The 19,105-nt window shown below is 33.8% G+C and overlaps 1 protein-coding gene and 2 long non-coding RNA genes across 13 annotated transcripts in view; 2 read left to right on the top strand and 1 right to left on the bottom strand.

The window, feature by feature from the left end:
• LOC125648853 (phosphofurin acidic cluster sorting protein 2-like) overlaps nt 1-19,105 on the top strand; it is a 328,050-nt gene that overhangs the window by 49,659 nt on the left and 259,286 nt on the right. The gene's annotated exons all lie outside the window — the stretch shown is intronic.
• Nucleotides 5,500-18,592, bottom strand: LOC130054637 (uncharacterized). The gene is made up of 3 exons (XR_008802962.1): nt 17,917-18,592; nt 6,490-17,866; nt 5,500-6,038 (listed from the first exon to the last, which is right to left on the bottom strand). It is a non-coding gene; the product is annotated as an uncharacterized LOC130054637 (long non-coding RNA).
• On the top strand, nt 7,059-8,959 carry LOC130054632 (uncharacterized). The gene is made up of 3 exons (XR_008802957.1): nt 7,059-7,197; nt 7,410-7,572; nt 8,143-8,959. It is a non-coding gene; the product is annotated as an uncharacterized LOC130054632 (long non-coding RNA).

Below are 19,105 nucleotides of genomic sequence, written 5' to 3'. Positions count from 1 at the left end.
ATCTTTAACCGTTTATGAGAAAACGCCTGGACAAAATGTCATTTGAAAAACGGAAATTCGGCCCTTACCCGCGACCGGAAGTGAATTTTGAAATATTACTCAAGGGTACAGTAAATATGGACAATGTCAATAATATCTGTAAACATCGTATTAAAAAGTTGATAGATAAGCGAGATATATGAGAACAAAGAAAGACCAATTTTTCGAAGGGTTCCTCTAAAAACCGGAAGTTGTAGGTTAAACTTCCGGTAAGTCTAACATTTTCTGAAACTCCGAAAGAGACCCAATGAACCTATGCAAGTTTTGTTTCAAAAGCATAACTCTGAAATTTGACGTTTCTTTTGTTCACTTCCGGTGACGGCCGGAAGTGACGGATAGCAATGATAAACCTTTATTACAAAACTACATGTCACTATCTATCATTCCTGAAAGTATAAAGACTCAATCGTTAATCGTTTAGGAGAAAACTCTCGAACAAAATGTTATTTGAATAACAAAAATTCGGCCGTAACTTGAGACCGGAAGAGAATTTTGAAATAGTATTAAAGAGTTCTACAGAGATGACTAATGTCAATAATGTCTTGAAACATCGTATTAAAATGTTGATAACTAAGCAAAATATACGAGGACAAAAAAAGACCAATTTTTTGAAGTTTTTCTCTTAAAACCGGAAGTTGCTGATTAAACTTCCTTAAAGTCTAACATTTTCTGAAACGCCGAAAGAGACCTAATTAATCTATGCAAGTTTTGTTTCAAAAGCATTAGTTTGAAATTTGATGTTTCTTTTGTTCACTTCCGGCGACGGCCGGAAGTGACGGATGGCAATGATGATACCCTATTGCACAGCTACAAGTCATAATTTATCATCCCGGAAAGTTTGAAGACTCAATCGTTAACCGTTTATCAGTAAACGCCCGGACAAAATATCATTTAAAAAACAGAAATTCGGCCGTAGCTTGTGACCGGAAGTGAATTTTAAAATAGTGTTACAGGGTTCTCTTAAGATGGATAATGTCAATAATATCTGTAAATATCGTATGAAAAGTTTGATAAATAAACGAGATATACGAGGACAAAGAAAGACCATTTTTTCGAAGTTTTTTTGTAAAAACCGGAAGTTGCTGGTTAAACTTCCGGTAAGTCTTAACATTTTCTGAAACGCCGAAAGATATCTAATTAATCTATGCAAGTTTTGTTTCAAAAGCATTAGTTTGAAATTTGACGTTTCTTTTGTTCACTTCCTGTGACGGCCAGAAGTGACGGATTGCAATGATAATACCCTATTGCACAGCTACAAGTCACCATCTATCATCCCTGAAAGTTTGAAGACCCAATTTTTAACCGTTTATGAGAAAACGCCCGGGCAAAATGTCATTTGAAAAACGGAAATTCAGCCGTAGCTTGCGACCGGAAGTGATTTTGACAAAACTAAAGAAAACTGTTATAGAAAATCCTATTTTACATTTTTGCTGAAAGTTTCATTAAAATCTATCAAGCCGTTTTAGAGAAATCACGTGCACAAAATCGGTAAGAAAAAGAACAATAATAACTAGAATTTTTGTCGTTAAAGCAAAAACAAAGGGCTTTTCGACAACAAAAATCAAGGAATTTTGATGTGTATATCATAAAATTTCTAAATACATTGTGCAAAAGAACCGATAAAACGTTAAGAAAATCTGAAGACCTATCAGAGTCAATATCTACCTGGGGATGAAATACATGGTGAAAGAGAGATAACTCAATACACAAGCTATGACAATTTCAGATGAAAACCTCAATAGACAAAATTTAAGGATTTATAAAACCAGAAGTACTGAAGATATTCAATTGAAACTTGAAAGACGGATTGTATTTATCATGATTAACAGTCTAATATGTCTGAAATAAATCCTAATCTTTGTTTCTAATTTTTATAAATATGACCCCCCTTAATCTTTGGCGCCCTGTATCTCGGAAAGAACTGGAAACAGGAGGAGGTCACTACTGACTTTTTTGTTGATAAAGACAAAATAAATCTAACTGAAAAGTTTCAATCATTTCTGACGAACAAAAGTAACGTTTTAGGACTTTTTCTAAAATTACTTCTTATTCACTATCGTGATTTTGACACCGGAAGTAGAGGGTCCGGAAGTACTTCAATGATAAATAGAACTTATGATGTCTTGAAGAATATATTATATTGTTTGAAATATCAAGAGAGATAACTCTTAAGAACTTTTATTTAAAACAGCAACTTTTATAAGCTTGAAAAAGTCCCTTAAGGGGTGAAAATAGTGACCCACAGACCCATATTTTTAGATTGCCCTTTTATTGATTCAAATCACGAAACAATTTGGTAATCCGATTCCAAATAAAAAAGTTACCGTTTAAAGACCGTTTTTTACTTTGACCCCTACAGTTCCCTAATCCCTTTAAGGATTCATTTCAAATCTTTCTCCTCTGTGAGGCATACTTATGGCATTATTCATGTAAAATATCACAAGGTTTGCTTGAGAACTTTTTGAGAAAACGTGGCACGCATATTCTTTATTTAACATTGAAACCTCCATAGGGAAATTCAAGGATTCATAGAACCGGAAGTACTTAAGATATTTCAATGAAACTTCGACGATGATTAGAATTCAACACGTTTCGACAACACCTAACAAGGTTTATGAAAATAACAAGGGAGATAACTCCTAAGAACTATTATTTAAAAGTAACAAATTTGGAGCTTTAAAAAGTCCCTTAAGGGGTTAAAATACCGACCCACGGAACCATGTTTTTAAATTGCCCTTTTAGTGCTTGATTCAAATCACAAAATAATTTGGAAATCTGATGTCGAATAAAAAAGTTACCGTTCAAAGACTTTTTTACTCTGACCCCTACAGTTCCCTAATCCCTTTAAGGATTCATTCCAAAACCTTTTCTTCTGTAAGGCATACCTATGGCAATATTCAGGTAAAATATCACAAATGATGCTTAACAACTTTTTTAGAAAACGTGGCACGCGTATTTTTTATTTAACATGCAAAGTTCCATAGGGAAATTCAAGGAGTCATAGAACTGGAAGTACTGACGATATTTCAATGAAACTTGGTAAACATGTTTGATTGAACCCTAGTAACAATGTGTAATACCTGAAATAATTTTCCAAATTTATTTGTAGTTTTTCAAACTGCCTCCCCCCTCTTCAATAACTTTAGACCTTAATATCTAAAAAACGACAGGAGCTGGAAGTTTGACCTCGTAATGACTATTGTAGGTCAACGTGTAATGAATCTAAATCGAAAGTTTCGTTATACTGTGATGAAAATTTTCAAAGATATGGGGTTCCAAAGAAAAACGCTTTTTATCCTTGTAGAAACCGGAAGTAAAAGATCCGGAAGTCCTAAAGCTTATTTGCATTACACCGTAATTTATCTACACGAACCTTATAAAGTTTCATCCTTATGATTCACCGTTTTCTTGAAAACGGTGACAGAAATCTGTCGAGAATAAAAAGAATAATAATAATAATAATAATAAAAAAACACAATAACAATAGGTTTTTCCGACGAAAGTCGAAAAGCCCTAATAATAATAGAGGAAAAGAAACATAAGAATCACTATAAGGTCTTCCGTTGAGACAGAAAACCATAATAAACAGTACAATCACTAGAAGGTCTTCCGTTGGAAACGGAAGACCTTAATAATAATAAGAAACAATAGAATCCTATAAGGTCTTCCGTGAAGAACGGAAGACCTTAATAATAATAATAACGAGCTATAACTGTGTTGGGATGCCAACACAAATGTCTCCGAACACCTCCCCATGTCAGAAATGCTTTTGGATGTCAGATCAGGATTCTCAAAAAACCCTAGAAACTAAATTTGGTTGAAATCTGACGGACTTGATTTTTTGGCCGCCATTTTCTTCAATGGCGGCCATTTTGAAAAATCTGAAAAGAGATTGGAATGAAATACTGATGCTAGAAATGAATTGTGGACCCTCCATTTACCCCAGAACCGAAATGTTGTACAGATCCCCATATCGAAAATAAATATGAAAATGATACAAGAAAATAATACTAAAATGATACCAAAAAAATATATTTTTAATGACCAAATTTGGAACCATCTAAATCTTGGTTCCAAATTAGGTAAAAAATAATACACTTTCTAAATAATGAAACACACAAAAATATATTTTTAATATACTTTATTTCTTAGTAAAAATACAAAAATGATACATTTGATGTATTATTTCTATACTCTTGTATTATTTATGTATTAAATCCCAATTTAAAGTACAAAAATAATACATTTTGGAGTAGGATTAAAAAAGTACAAAAAAAATACAAAGTGTATTAATTTTGTATCAACATATTAATTTTGTATCATTTGGTTCACCTTGAAAAAATAGGGAAAAAAATATGATTTGTATTAATTTTGTATCAACATATTATTTTTGTATTATTTGGTCACCTTGAAAAATTAAAATAGGAAAAAAATATGAATTGTATTAAATTTGTATCAACATCTAAGTATTCAAAGATGGGGAATAGAAATAATACATTACCAAAAAAAAGTATAAAAACAATACATATTTAAAAAAATACAAAAAAAATACATTTTGTATTTCAAAAAAGTACAAGAATGATACACAAAAAGTATATTAATGTGCCAAAAATAATACAATGCAGTGCCTAGAAAAGTAAAAAGAATTGTAAAAAACATGTTTTAATAGTTTTTGAAAGCAGCTTTCAATCACATTTTAAGAAAGAAATCTGACATCTTTAAAAATATATGAATAAAACCTTCAGTCAAATCAACTTAGTTATGCAAAAGCAAGGGGAAACAAGATGTGTTTGTGAAACACAAATGTCCCCGATAATGGCCAATCCCAGAGATGGCCAAGGTCACAAGGACAAATATCTTGTCACAAGAAATGCTCATGTACAATATTAAAGCTCTAATATTTACCATTTAGAAGTTATGACCAATGTAAAAATAAAACTAAAAGTAGGTCAAATGTCAAGGTCAAAAGGTTTAGTACCAACGAAAAGGTCTTGTCACAAGGAATACTCATGTGAAATATCAAAGCTCTATCACTTACAGTTCAAAAGTTATTAACAAGGTTAAAGTTTTCAAAAAGTAGGTCAAACTCCAAGGTCAAAGGGTCAAAAGTGTTGGTACTCACGGAAAGGTCTTGTCACAAGGAATGCTCATGTGAAATATTAAAGCTCTACCACTTACTGTTCAAAAGTTATAAGCAAAGTTAAAGTTTTCAAAAAGTAGGTCAAACTCAAAGGTCAAGGTTACAGGGTCAAAAATGTTGGTACTCACGGAAAGGTCTTGTCACAAGGAATACTCATGTGAAATATCAAAGCTCTATCACTTACAGTTCAAAAGTTATTAGCAAGGTTAAAGTTTCAGACAGAATGACAGACAGGACAAAAACAATATGCCAATATGCTCCCCCCCCCCTGCTTCCCCCCCCCCCCCCACCCCCCCACCCCACCCCCACCCCCCCCCGATCTCGGGGCATAAAAAGACATGCATTGGCTACTAATTCAGCTACTATTAAAAGTTAAAACCATTGTTACAGTAAACATAATATCCCATGTCGCATTGGCTACTATTGCAGAGATTTAAAAAGCGACTATTAAATACTTTGGGCTATATTATCATAAATATAATAAATAATAACAAATTGTTGTCATTTTCATTGTACAAGATTCAATAAATTGCTAGATGTTTAATCAGTATTTTATACATATCTAGCCTGTCCATGATGTTATATGGTACATACATATCTAGTCTGTCAGTGAGCTGATGATATGGTATGTACATATCTAGTCTGCCCATGATCTTATATGGTATACATATCTAGTCTGTCTGTGACCTTATATGGTATTCATATCTAGTCTGTCCATGATCTTCATAACACATCAGTCTTGAGACTCATCCTCCCTCTGCTTCTGCCGTTTCTTCTGCGTTGCAAAGTGCACTAACTTTGTTCCTAAGGGCTATCTTCAAGTCACACCACTTGTCATCAGCCTTGACCACTGCATAATCTGTAATAGAATATTATAAAAAAATATATATATAAAACATTATCATATAGTCTATCTATTGTCCCTTTATAATCTATACAAATGCAAACGGTTCATATCACATATTCACCGGATTTGAGACCATATTCACTGGAGGTACCCCTTCTGGAAATCCTGGATCTGCTGCTGTCCACCCCCCCCCCCCCCTTCTATATAGATCTATGACTATAGTGTGGAAACTGGACAAGCTTGAACTATGCAGGACGAGTAAACCCCCCCCCCCCCCTCGATCTTTTTTTTTTAAATTTGACCGCTAAGGCCTAGGTTTTGTTTTGGAATATAGGCCTAGCTATAATTTTCAGAAAATTGTAAAGTCAACTTTACTTTGAAAAACTATCCTTCCATACTACATAAACTGAAATAGTTTCATCTGCTGCAAAATAAAGAAATCTTGGGCATTACTTTAACTTACCATGTTGTGATGATCACAAGAACTTTACGTACACCCGGCCCAAAACGTCTGGACATGCCGTTCTTGCAGGATGTCACCTTCCTTATATATTCCGTGATTCTGGACTCCGGTCCTCATTCCACTCAACCACGGAATATTTAGCAATTTATGCAAAATAACCTCCGAAATATTGCGACAGTCTAATCACTTTGAAAATGGCAGCGTCACACATTCAACCAATCAAATTTGAGAGCTACAGATTTTGGAACTTTGACCAATCGCGTGAAAGTACGAAGACGGCCGAAAATTCTAGTCTTGTATTTATCTTTCGTAAATATGCTGTTATTATCTCGTTTGTTTAAATTTTCTGCTATTAGAAACTAATTCATAATTCATAGCTGTTTTTTTAAAACAAATACTAAGATTGTAATAATTTAAAATTGATTACGGAGTCACCCGAACTCTATCTACAGTCACTTCCGCTTCCATATTTTGAAATCGTCGATCTGTGAACATTGTGAGGAAAGGAAAGCAAAACAATGGGAGAAACACGTGGAGAATATGCAATCTATTTTGTGGACAACTTGTTAAAGGCTCCTAGAGTATTCTTATGGGGTATGCGACGTGTATAACACTGGAAGAAGCAGTCCTACCAAACTTGAAAAGCCACGAGGTCGAGTGGTAATGGCGCGCCCGTGCCGATGAACTTGCACGTTGTTTTCACAATCGGTATGCATTTTTCTTATTCGTTTTCTTTAATATTATTATTTGATAAATCCTATAATTGCGTATTTGAGAAATAGATATTTATTTTTCAAAGTGACTTGTGGTAAAATCGCACCTGATAGTTGCCCGATGATGATCAATGTGAAATAATATATCGTTGTTTAAGTTCATAAATTTTAGTTGTTTTTGTTTTCATGTGACCAATTCTATCATAGGTTTTCCCAACTGCCGACTATTCCTTGTCAGATAATCCTAAAAATCCGGGAGATATAGCATAGCCTATCTAACTTTGAAGTTTAAGGAAGCAGACTGACTTTGAAGACGACAATGATGTTGATTGAATAATACCAGGATGCAGCATTGCAGAAAGTAATGACGGTAAACGTAATTCAATTCTTTAACATGAAATATTCAATTTATGACCTTTAATAAACCCAAGTAACTGTTGATAGAGTATGTCCACAAAAAATAATAATAAGCATGTTACAATCACAGACACCTAAAATTTTAACAGTAAGTTGCATGTATTCATTTATAGGGAGGGGTGTGATATATGTTTTTTCAATCTATGGCATTATTTGTAACTTAAGGATAAAATTTCAGGTGCCTGTGTTACAGTTTTAAAAAAAAAATTCTTTCATTAGAGAACATTGAAGATATATTTTTATATATGCCCCTGCGGTTGAATTTAAAAAAACAAAATTAACTCTGTGAACCTGTAGATCAAAGTGTCAGACATCTTTAGAATGAATTGTATGAACAACAATGCTGCACATCAGCATACTTTTGTTGAAGTGCTAACACGCTTCATAAAGCATGCTGGTATAAAACAGTAACAAGTAAAGTTCATGCCCTCATTTATTTTTGAAAATGAAATATTTTTTTTTGAAAATTAAAATTGCAGAGAAAATGTTCAATTTCAGTTGATTTCTTGTGTTTCATTTTCAGGTATCTGACATGTCTTATGCCAATCAATTCCTCCAGAAGATGACACAAACTTTAAATTATGGAAGTTGCGAGCAAGAAATTTTCAAGGGAATGTCAGATGGAGAAGAAACATCAGTCAACAAGACAGTGTAAAATGATAAAGTATCTGTAATAGGTGCTTACCATATTCTGCCTATTGTGGATTCAGTGATGGTTTTTCAAACGAACTATGCTCATCAACCAAATGTCCTTAAAATTTGTGGAGTGCAGAGCCACTTTCAGGCGAGACAGTAGTGTGGTTCATTTTAGTGGACATGATTTTAGACGAGATGTGCTTTGTGAAACTTGAAACATTGTTCATTCATCATAGTGTAATGAGAACTGTTGTGGTCCATCATTCTATGCTTTAGTGAAGTAATGGAGATAATGTGAAGTACATGTGTAAATGCTCATATTCTGCACAACATATTTTTCAGTGACATTATTTCTTTGAGACCAAGCTCTGGACAGTTGATAGCCATTTATGTGTAGGACTTTATTTATTTTTCTGTGTGTGCAATAGCAACTGCCACTTGCAGTAAACCCAAACAAAGTGGAGAAATAATTTGTTGAGTTCAGAGATTACAATTTTTATTGTGTTATTTTGATGAGAAGATAGTATTAATAAGGTACAATGGTACATTGTATCTTATTGAAAAGCTTATTTAAGAGTTATCAGTAGAATTAGACTGCATGACAATTATTAGAATGGGAAACCTAGATGAAGTCAAAAGAAACTATACTGTATTTTACAGACTGTCCTGGAAATATCATGCAATAAATAATGTCTCCAGTGTTATTTAGAAGTATACTTCCTTATTATTTCATTATGCATGCAACTGATAAAGTTGTCTAAACTTAAAAGTTTGAAATCTTTACTGTGAAGTTGAGAAGCTAAATCTTGCATCATGTTTTCCACAAGTTATAAGTTTTATATTTCAATTTAAAAATTAGTCAATTTTTATACAATGAAAATCACTGGGAAATTTTTTTAAGTCCAATTATAATACAAAATTAATACATATAAAATCAAAGATTTGGATTAAAAATGACTAAGTTAAAAAAGAATACAATTATAATACAGTGAAAAATCACTGAAATTTTTTAAGTCCAATTATAATACAAAATTAATACATATAAATTCAAAGATTTGGATTAAAAATGACTAAGTTTTTAAAAAAATACAATTTTAATACAGTGAAAATGACTAAGTTTAATTTTGATACAAAAATAATATGCTTGAAAAAAAACTAAGTCCCTAAAAATACAAAAATAATATATTGAAAATAATCTAAGTCCAAAATGATACAAAAATAATACCCTTTAAAAAATCAAAGTCAGAATTTAATATAAAAATGAGTTACCCATTTTTTTTGTGATACAAAAATAATATATTTTTTTTGTATTATTTCAAAAAAGTACAAAAATGACTGTATTAATAATATATTAAAAATATACTTTTATGTATTATTTTTCCATATGGGCGATTTTAACACTTTCAAATATTTCAGTATATGGCGGCCATTTTGAAAATGGTGGCTCAAAAAAAATTTTTGATGGTGGAAATGGACTCGGCGTCACCAAAATACCCTAGAAATAGAATTTGGTTGAAATCCGACAACCTTGATTTTTTGACGTTTTTTGGCCGCCATTTTGAAACGGCGGCCATTTTGAAAATTTGAAAAGTTGATTGCACCCTCTATCAGCTCAGAAAGTTTGAAGTGGATCAGTCGAAGCATGTTCATAAAATCGGTCGGACAAATTTCTCACTAAAGAAGAGGAAAAATAAGAAGAAAATAATAATAATGAGCTATAACTGTGTTGGGATGCCAACACAAATGTCTCCGAACACCTCCCCATGTCAGAAATGCTTTTTGATACCAGATATGCACTCAGGATCCTCAAAAAACTCTAGGAACTAAGTTTGGTTGAAATCCGAAGTACTTGATTTTCGACCGCCATTTTCTTCAATGGCGGCCATCTTGAAACATTTGAAAATAGATAGGCAGGAAATACTGATGCTAGAAAATAAATGTGGACCCTCAATTGACCCCAGAACCCAAATTCTGTAGAGATTTTTACACTTTGAAATATTTCGGTATATGGCGGCCATTTTGAAAATGGTGGCTTAAAATTTTTTTTTGGTGGTGGAAATGGACTTGGGGTCACAAAATTACCCTAGAAATAGAATTTGGTTGAAATCCGACAACCTTGAGTTTTTGACGTTTTTTGGCCGCCATCTTTAAATGGCGGCCATTTTGAAAATTTGAAAAGTTGATTGCACTCCTCCTTATGACTCCCTATCAGCTCAGAAAGTTTGAAGTGGATCTGTCGAAGCACGTTCATATAATCGCGTGGACAAATTTCTCACTAAAGAAGAGGAAAAATAAAAATAAAATGATAAGAACTAGATGCGATCTCGTTGCGAGCAACGAGTGGGTCTTCCGTCCAATTTTAGATGTGATGAGATAAGAATTTGACCGAGATTTTCGTTCATAAATAATGATACAAATATATTGTCTAGACGTACAATTTAGCTTCAGTAATGTTTTACAAATATTGATCATTTAAGTACTCTAAATTAAAGAATCTCTGCCGCTCTCGGCCACTAATTAAAGGGGTCAGCCTTTTTTTTCGACAAAAAAGTTAATAATGTTATTTACTGCGATATAAATTCGACTGATCAGGTGAGTTATGTCGCCCGGAGGCCTTTTTTAAAAATATCATTCTAGATATATCTCGCAAAACTGAACAAATTTTGTTCTACATGGCCTATTAAAATTTTCTTGAGAAAAAAGTTATTGATTGCGACATTTATCAGACTGTTAAGGCGAGTCATAAGGTCCGTGGGCCTTTTTCTTGATATCGTTTGAAAGATCTTGCAAAACTGAACAACTTTTGTTCTGCATGTCTTATCAAAAGTTTTTCGAGAAAAAAGTTATTGATTGTGACACTAATCAAACTGTTCAGGCGAGCCATGAGGCCCGTTCGCCTTTTTGATGATGTTGTTCGAAAGATCTTGCAAAACTGAACAACTTTTGTTCTAGATGTCTTATTAAAAGTTTCTTGACAAAAATGTTATAGATTGCAACAATAATCCAACTGTTCAGGTGAGCCATGAGACCTGCATACCTATTTATTAACATCGTTAGTTAACGCTTGCGAAACTGAACAACTTTTGTTCTACATGTCTTGTCAAAAGTTTCTCGAGAAAAAAGTTATTAATGTTATTAATTGTGATACAAATTCGACTGTTCAGGCGAGCCATGACGCCCTGAGGCCTATTTTTTGACATCATTAGATAGATCTTGCAAAACTGAACAACTTTTATTCTACATGTCTTATCAAAAGTTTCGTGAGAAAAAAGTTAATCATTGTAACAGAAATTCAATGGTTCAGGCGAGCCATGAGGCCTATGGGCCCATTTCTTGATATGACACGAAAGATCTCAATAAACTGTACAATTTTTGTTATATATGTCTAAGCAAAATATTTACGAGTAAAAAGTTATGATTCAAAACGTGGAAACAAATTGGACACTTTTTTAAACTCCACTTTCGACCCCTACCGAGCTTCCATATTAGGCACTTCCAGAAATTTTTAAAACACATGTGCACAACTACATGTCATCTAAAATCACTGAAAATTTCAGCACTCTAGCTTTTATCGTTTTTGAGATTTTGGCCGGACAAAATGGTCATCTGAAAATCGATAAAAGGGGGATAACTTCCAACCGGAAGTGAATTTTCAAAAATCCAAAAAAAGATATAAACTTCAGATAGCAATGCATCTACCCTAAAAATTTGAAGTAAATCGATCCAGCCATCTCTGAGAAATCCTCTGCACAAAATCGGTAAGGAAAAAAAAAAGAATAAAAATAATAACTAGTAATCCTAATTGTTCATTTTGAAGGTCAAAGGTCAAGGGTCTTTATGCAAATGATCTCATGTCTCTATCTATATTAATATTAAAGCTATAAGCTTAAAAAAGTTGATCAAGGCGTTCAGGGGCAACAACTTTGTTTAGCGGTTTTCGGTTCCTTTCGGTTAGCTTCTCAATGCTAAAAATACTATGAAAGACCTTGAAAATGAAAAAAACAATAATTTTGATGATGACCTTGACCTTGTCCTCATTTTGAAGGTCAAAGGTCATCGGTCTCAATGTAAGTGGTCCCATGTCTCTATCTATATTAATATAAAAGTTATAGGCTTAGATAATGATATTGGAAACTTTCAGGGGCAATAACTATGCTTAAGGGGTTTCGTATCCCTTTGATTATTTTTTCTTTGCAAGAGGGCTTTACTGTGAATTCATTAGCGAAGGTTTCATGTCTCTACGACTTTCCTTTAAGTTGGAGTAGCGATAACAAGGTTTTCAACGCGAGTGTCCGAAATTCACAGAAGGGTCAAAGTTCAAAGTTATAATGCATACTATCAAAACCAATCCAGAAGTCAATACTTATGCATATAAAATTTCAATGCTATCTTAAGCAGGAAAGAGAGTATAAAAAGTGCTATTTTTTCCTCTTTTTTGATGACCTTGACCGTTGACCTTGACCTCATGTTCAAGGTCAACGGTCAAGTATCCTATTCCAGTTGGTCCCATGTCTCTACGACAAACCGTTCTGAAGTTCGACATGTTTTACGAATAAATCACAAAACATAAAGAGGCATTAACTCCCTATAGGGGACACTGAATCCCTTCATTTGAAATTCTTTGCTTCTACTAATTACCCTCTATTCTTTAGAAAAGGTTTCATCTTCCTATCATTTACGGTTAAAAAGTAGAAGCGATAACAATGATTTCTGCGAAAGGTCCAATAACTCCGTAAGGGGTCAAAGTTCAATTACGTTGGGTGAACTGTATTCGTTTCTCAAGAAGTACTATATGATGGACTATAAAGTTTTTCGATAAGTCTTAAGACGAACATTTTTTTTGACGGCAGGAAAATAATAAACAGAACAATAACAATAGGACTTTCCACAGAAAGGTGGAAAGCCCTAATAATAAGAAAAGTGAAAAATAAACAATAGAATAATAGAAGGGTCTTCAGCTGAAGGCGGAAGACCCTAATAAGAAACGGAGCAAAAACAATATGTCTCCGACACTTTGTGTTCGGAGACATAATAAGAAACGGAGCAAAAACAATATGTCTCCGACACTTTGTGTTCGGAGACATAATAAGAATAATAAGAAACGGAGCAAAAACAATATGTCTCCGACACTTTGTGTTCGGAGACATAATAATAAGAAACAGAGTAAAAACAATATGTTCCCAAACTTTGTTTGGGGAACATAATAATAAGAAACAGAGTAAAAACAATATGTTCCCAAACTTTGTTTGGGGAACATAATAAGAAACAGTAGAATCACTATAAGGTCTTCCGTGAAGGACGGAATACCTTAATAATAATAATAAGAAACAGTAGAATCACTATAAGGTCTTCCGTGAAGAACGGAAGACCTTAATAAGAAACGGAGCAAGAACAATGTCTCCGACTCCGACACTTTGTGTTTGGAGACATGATAAGAATAATAAGAAACGGAGCAAAAACAATATGTCTCCGATACTTTGTGTTCAGAGACATAGTAATAATAAACAGTACAATCACTAGAAGGTCTTCCGTTGGTAACGGAAGACCTTAATAAGAAAAGTGAAAAAGAAACAATAGAATAATAGAAGGTTCTTCCGCTGAAGACGGAAGACCCTAATAAACAGTACAATCACTAGAAGGTCTTCCGTTGGTAACGGAAGACCTTAACCCATTTTTCACTGAGGCCAACTCTGATGCTGTTATCACCAGAACGAGGAGCTTGCTTCCTGCTGCTGTGATAAGCTGGGCAGTCTGATGCATGTTGATAATTATGCTAATGATTCTCTTATCTTTATTCCAATGCATATAAAAGTACAGTATAATCTGTCTAAACCGGCTATGTGTGGTTCCAAAGAAATTGGCCGGTTTGCACAGAGTCCGGAGTGCAGAATGTTGACAAGAATGAGAGTTGCTTCCCTTGTATTCACTATCTATGCATATGTGTGTAATGATTGCTAACGTTTTAATATACATTTATCCCAAAAGAATTCAAAATGTAAAAATATAAATGTCAGTGTTTTATTGTTGTGCTCATTTGAAAAAGTTTCAATTTTTATTAAACAGTTTAAAATCTCGCGCAATTTTCTGTTGGTAAATTGTCGATTTCGTCTACATCATCGCCGTTATCTTGAAAGTGCTACATTATGTACGTTCGTCAAGTTTGTGTTGTGTTCGTTTAAAATTTGTCTTTCCCATCTTTCATTGTAAATGTATTGCTTTCAACTGTCTCAATTTGTGAAACGGAAACTAATGTAATGCCGAAAGATCGACCGGACATGGCGAGTTGTGCTAACTAACTGCATATCATCACTGTCTGACTAGCCGTAAAGCTCCGAGAAGTCCACGAGGGGAAACCCTGCTTTTGGAAAACATATCGGGATTGTTGCCGATTTTGTTTCATTTCAAGAATGTATCGGATTCATCGATTAATTGAACTTTGTCTTTTAATGTTAGTTCTCGTCTCTGTCGTTAGGGGGAGGGCGCCATTACCTCGTGCGTGGTGCTGTCATAATTGAAAAGTGCACCCCCTAAAAATCAGGTTTTATTTTAAACTGATCGCGACTCATCGCCAGTTACACTCTTTTACTTACCTGTGGCTTCCCTTGAGACACCGTTTGTGTACACCGCGTGTGATCGACCGAATACCAACAGGTTGGTCATCGTGGGGTGGCTGGTTTAAATGCGATAATTAGAGCTAATTATGAGCAGTTGTGACCTTGTGTACACTGAATACAATTGACCGCAACAATTAGGGTGGTGTATCATCGAGGGGCCGGTTTACACAGGATAATTAAAGTTAATTAATAGCAGTTGGGACTGTGTAAGCCGGCTGATATACAGAATACGCAGTATCCGGAGTACAGGGAATTATTAATAAAAGATTTGTTAAAGAAATGTTAGGGACTATATTTTGTGGCCGGAATTGACAGAGCGCCGGAGTACTCAGAGGCCGGTTTGGACAAATTATACTGTATATATAATCAGAAAGCTTATACTTTTTACTGTCCAACAATGTAAATTTTGTATATGTATATGCTCATTTAGTTATCTTTAAGAAGGGTTAAACCTGATGAAAACTTAAAAACAATTCTTAAAATTTTCCATCTCATTTATTAATTTGCATTTTTCTCAATAAAAGTCAAGGTAAACAGTACAATATTTTTACATATATTTCATGATTTACTTTTTTTCTTTCAGATGCACTTTACACAATAAAAATCCATCAAGAAAATTTGAAGTTATGGCAATTTGAATGTCAGTTGGTAGTTTCCTTGAAAACAGAGTTTTTCATGCTTCACAATACCTGAAAGTTTTTTGTATAATCCAAAGTAATATGTCCAAAATCCATCAAATAAACATGATAAAGTACATGAATTTAACACAGACATAAAATAAAAAAAAAACAAAACTTTTCACAAATTAGTAAATAAATTCCAATGAGGTGGTAGACGGGGCTGGGAACTCTCCGTCACCCATCGATTTTGAAAGCCGGTGAATTCTTCTTCATCTCCCGAATCTTCCGTAAAAATGTCCAAAACCCAGTCATCAATGTCTTCTAAATGAACTTCATGATCTATTCTGTCAAAATTTGCTGCAATCCCATCAAATGCATCATTTGTTTCATCATAATTTGAATCAATATCGCTGCCTTCGCTCAAGTCTACATCCCTCGCCGCCATTTTGATTTCGTTTTGTTAACTGATACATCGTTTTCTTTGTTTCTTCTCTAATTTCCCACCATAAACAAGTATCGAGTTTCACTTTTTAATACGCATGAGCAGTGGAAATTTCCCAAGATCTGATTCCTACAAACGTTTTCTTTCTAACTTTTCATATAACATTGTTTTAAGCGTCTGAATAACAGTGTTTGTATACTACCACTGGAGTCGTTTCCCGTACGAAATGGCAGACTACGACTAGAGTCGTATCCCGTGCAAAATGGGTTAACTAGACACTCATTACTAGTAATGAGTAGGTCTTCCGTTTGTTCACTTCCAGTAAAGAGTTTTCTGATCCTACGAAAACCGTTTAAATATATCAGAGAATGTACTTTAACAATAAATGAAAAGTGTATTATCGAATTTGTTTACTCATTTCTTGTAACTTCCGGTGACGACCGGAAATACTATTCAGATGTGTTTTCCTATAAACGACAGCGACTCTTTACTGTCTATATTCCCTGAAAATTTCACGTCTCTATCTGAAAGAGTTCTCAACAAAATGAAGTAGACTAAAGAAAGAAAAAGTAGTAGGTAACTACCGACCGGAAGTCAATTTTGAAAAACAAAATTGTCAAAACTCTAGAAGTTGATACTATTCTTAAGACATGTGAAAATCATATCAAACACTTCAAATATAAGCGAGATTTATGGGGACGAAGAGACGAAAAGTAAAATAGTATTTTATCAAGAAACTGGAAGTAGTCGTTTTGACTACCGACGGGGTCAATATTCTTTTGACATTTTGAAAGAGACTTAATAAAGTAGTATAGGTTTCAATTTAAAGGAAAAAGTTTGATATTTACGATTATTTCAATCACATCCGGTGACGACAGGAAGTGACGGTCGACATGGTCAACACCCTATTGCATGCTTACAAACAGAGATTGATCATCCCTGAATATTTGATGAACCTCTCTTTTACCCTTTCCAAGAAAACTGCTGGACAAAATCTCGTTTGAGAAACAGAAAATCGGCCATATTTTCCTACCGGAAGTGATTTTTGGAAAAACAAAAATAACCACAGCAAAGTCATTTCATAAGACATTATTCCTGAAAATTTCAAGAAAATCTATCCAGCCATCCCTGAGAAATCACTCGAAGAAATCGGAAAATTGTCATTTTTTTCAAATACTTCCGGTATAGAGCGGAAGTGACGGATGAAAAAATTGAAAATTTGTTTACAATGGACTAATGCTAATTGATCAACCTTACAAGTTTCAAGCGTCTATATATATTCGTTATTGAGAAACTGAAAAAACAAAGTTTGACTTTGTCCACCCCCTATCTCACGACCGGAAGTGAATTTTCAAAAAATATTTGACGTAACTCCATACATTTATAGTGTCTACAATATATGTTAAATACAAGTCAAACACTTGTTTAGTAAACGAGATTTAAGGCATTGAAAAAGGAGAATTTGAAAAGTTTTTCCTTAATTACCGGAAGTGGACGTTTCGACTTCCGGTGGGGTCAACGATTTTCAATACTCCAAAAGAGACCTGATAAAGTGGTATAGGTTTCGATTCAACAACTACAACTTTAATTTTTCGATTCATTTTATCACTTCCGGTGACGACTGGAAGTGACGGCCAACATTCTGAACTCCCAACTGGACGCCTACAAAGTGAGATCTATCAACTCTGAAAATTTGGTGACTCTATCTTTTACCGTTTCGGAGAAAAACGCTGGACAACGAAAACAGCTAATAAACCATATTTGCCGACTGGAAGTGAATTTTGAAAAAAATGAAAAAACTTTCCGAAGTATTTTCATTCTCTATTATCCCTGAAAATTTCAAGAAAATCCATCCAGCCATCTCTGAGAAATCGAGAGAAAAAAACCCAAAAAACAGTACAATCACTAGAAGGTCTTCCGTTGGTAACGGAAGACCTTAGTAAACATTAGAATCACTGTAAGGTCTTCCGTTGGTAACAGAAGACCTTAATAAACAGTAGAATCAATATAAGGTCTTCTGTCTGGAACGGAAGACCTTAATAAACAGTACAATCACTATAAGGTCTTCTGTGTGAAACGGAAGACCTTAATAAGAAACAGAGTAAAAACAATATGTTCCCAAACTTTGTTTGGGAAACATAAATATAGAATAGAAATGGAAAATTATGCAATACAAATGTGAAAGATAAAATATTGCAATGTTTGACATGCGATAGTATAAAGAGAAAAGAATTACAAAATGTTCTGTCAGAATTGTCTTATTCTTATGGATCAGACTTTAGTGATGTTGAAACAGATGAAAATCATATTTTGAGGTCAGTTTATGCGAGAAAAAAATCTTTCCTGTGAAATGCATATGGAACTTTCTTATTTTTTAGCAGGGTATGAAACTGTGTTACTACTGTGGACAAGATGAGAATCTTATTGAAATGAAAATAAGTATCGATTTGTGAGAACTGTTTGCAAGCAAGCAAGCAAACTCCCTGTAGACAAAAGGGGAAGAATGTCCTGTGTATGCAATGTAGAACTAAATAACATTCAAATAGATCTGTGGATTCATTTATGATATGTTGCCACTATTAAGTCAAATAACTACTAAATTAAAAAGATGTGTTGTTATCTGTCTGTGCCATATAAATAATGTTACATGTATATGAATGCGTTGTAGCCCATTTTTCGTGAAAAATAAAATCCCCCCCCCTCCACCACAATTTTTCAAGAAATTTGGATGAGAATCTACATAATATATATAAGTCAACATGACATAAAATGTTAACATGACAAATGCAAGTCAATATAACACACATAAAAGTCAAGATGGCATTATATATAAGTCAACATGACACATGTAAGTTTAATATGACACATGGAGTTCATGGGCGAGATCAAAAGATCGATGTCGGATCTAAATTCAAATAGTTAAGGGGAGGGGGATAAAATATCCCGTAAGTTTATGTCATCTGGCATCGATTACACTAAAGTGAAAAAAGACAAGAGACTGTTAAAAACCACATAATGATATTGCATTTTAATGAACATTTAATAGTTTTAATGTACACTTTCATTTGTGAATAAACAGTAGAAAAGGTATGCAGAGTGTTATTTATAGTTGTATATTTTTACTTGTTAATAGATTAGGTTCAACATTCATCATATTTAGTTTTAAAGGGGGGG

Source organism: Ostrea edulis, chromosome 5, assembly GCF_947568905.1.
Source record: "Ostrea edulis chromosome 5, xbOstEdul1.1, whole genome shotgun sequence".
NCBI lineage: Eukaryota > Metazoa > Mollusca > Bivalvia > Ostreida > Ostreidae > Ostrea > Ostrea edulis.
Note: the sequence above shows the minus strand (reverse complement) of the source record. Positions and strands in the feature narration are given on the sequence as shown.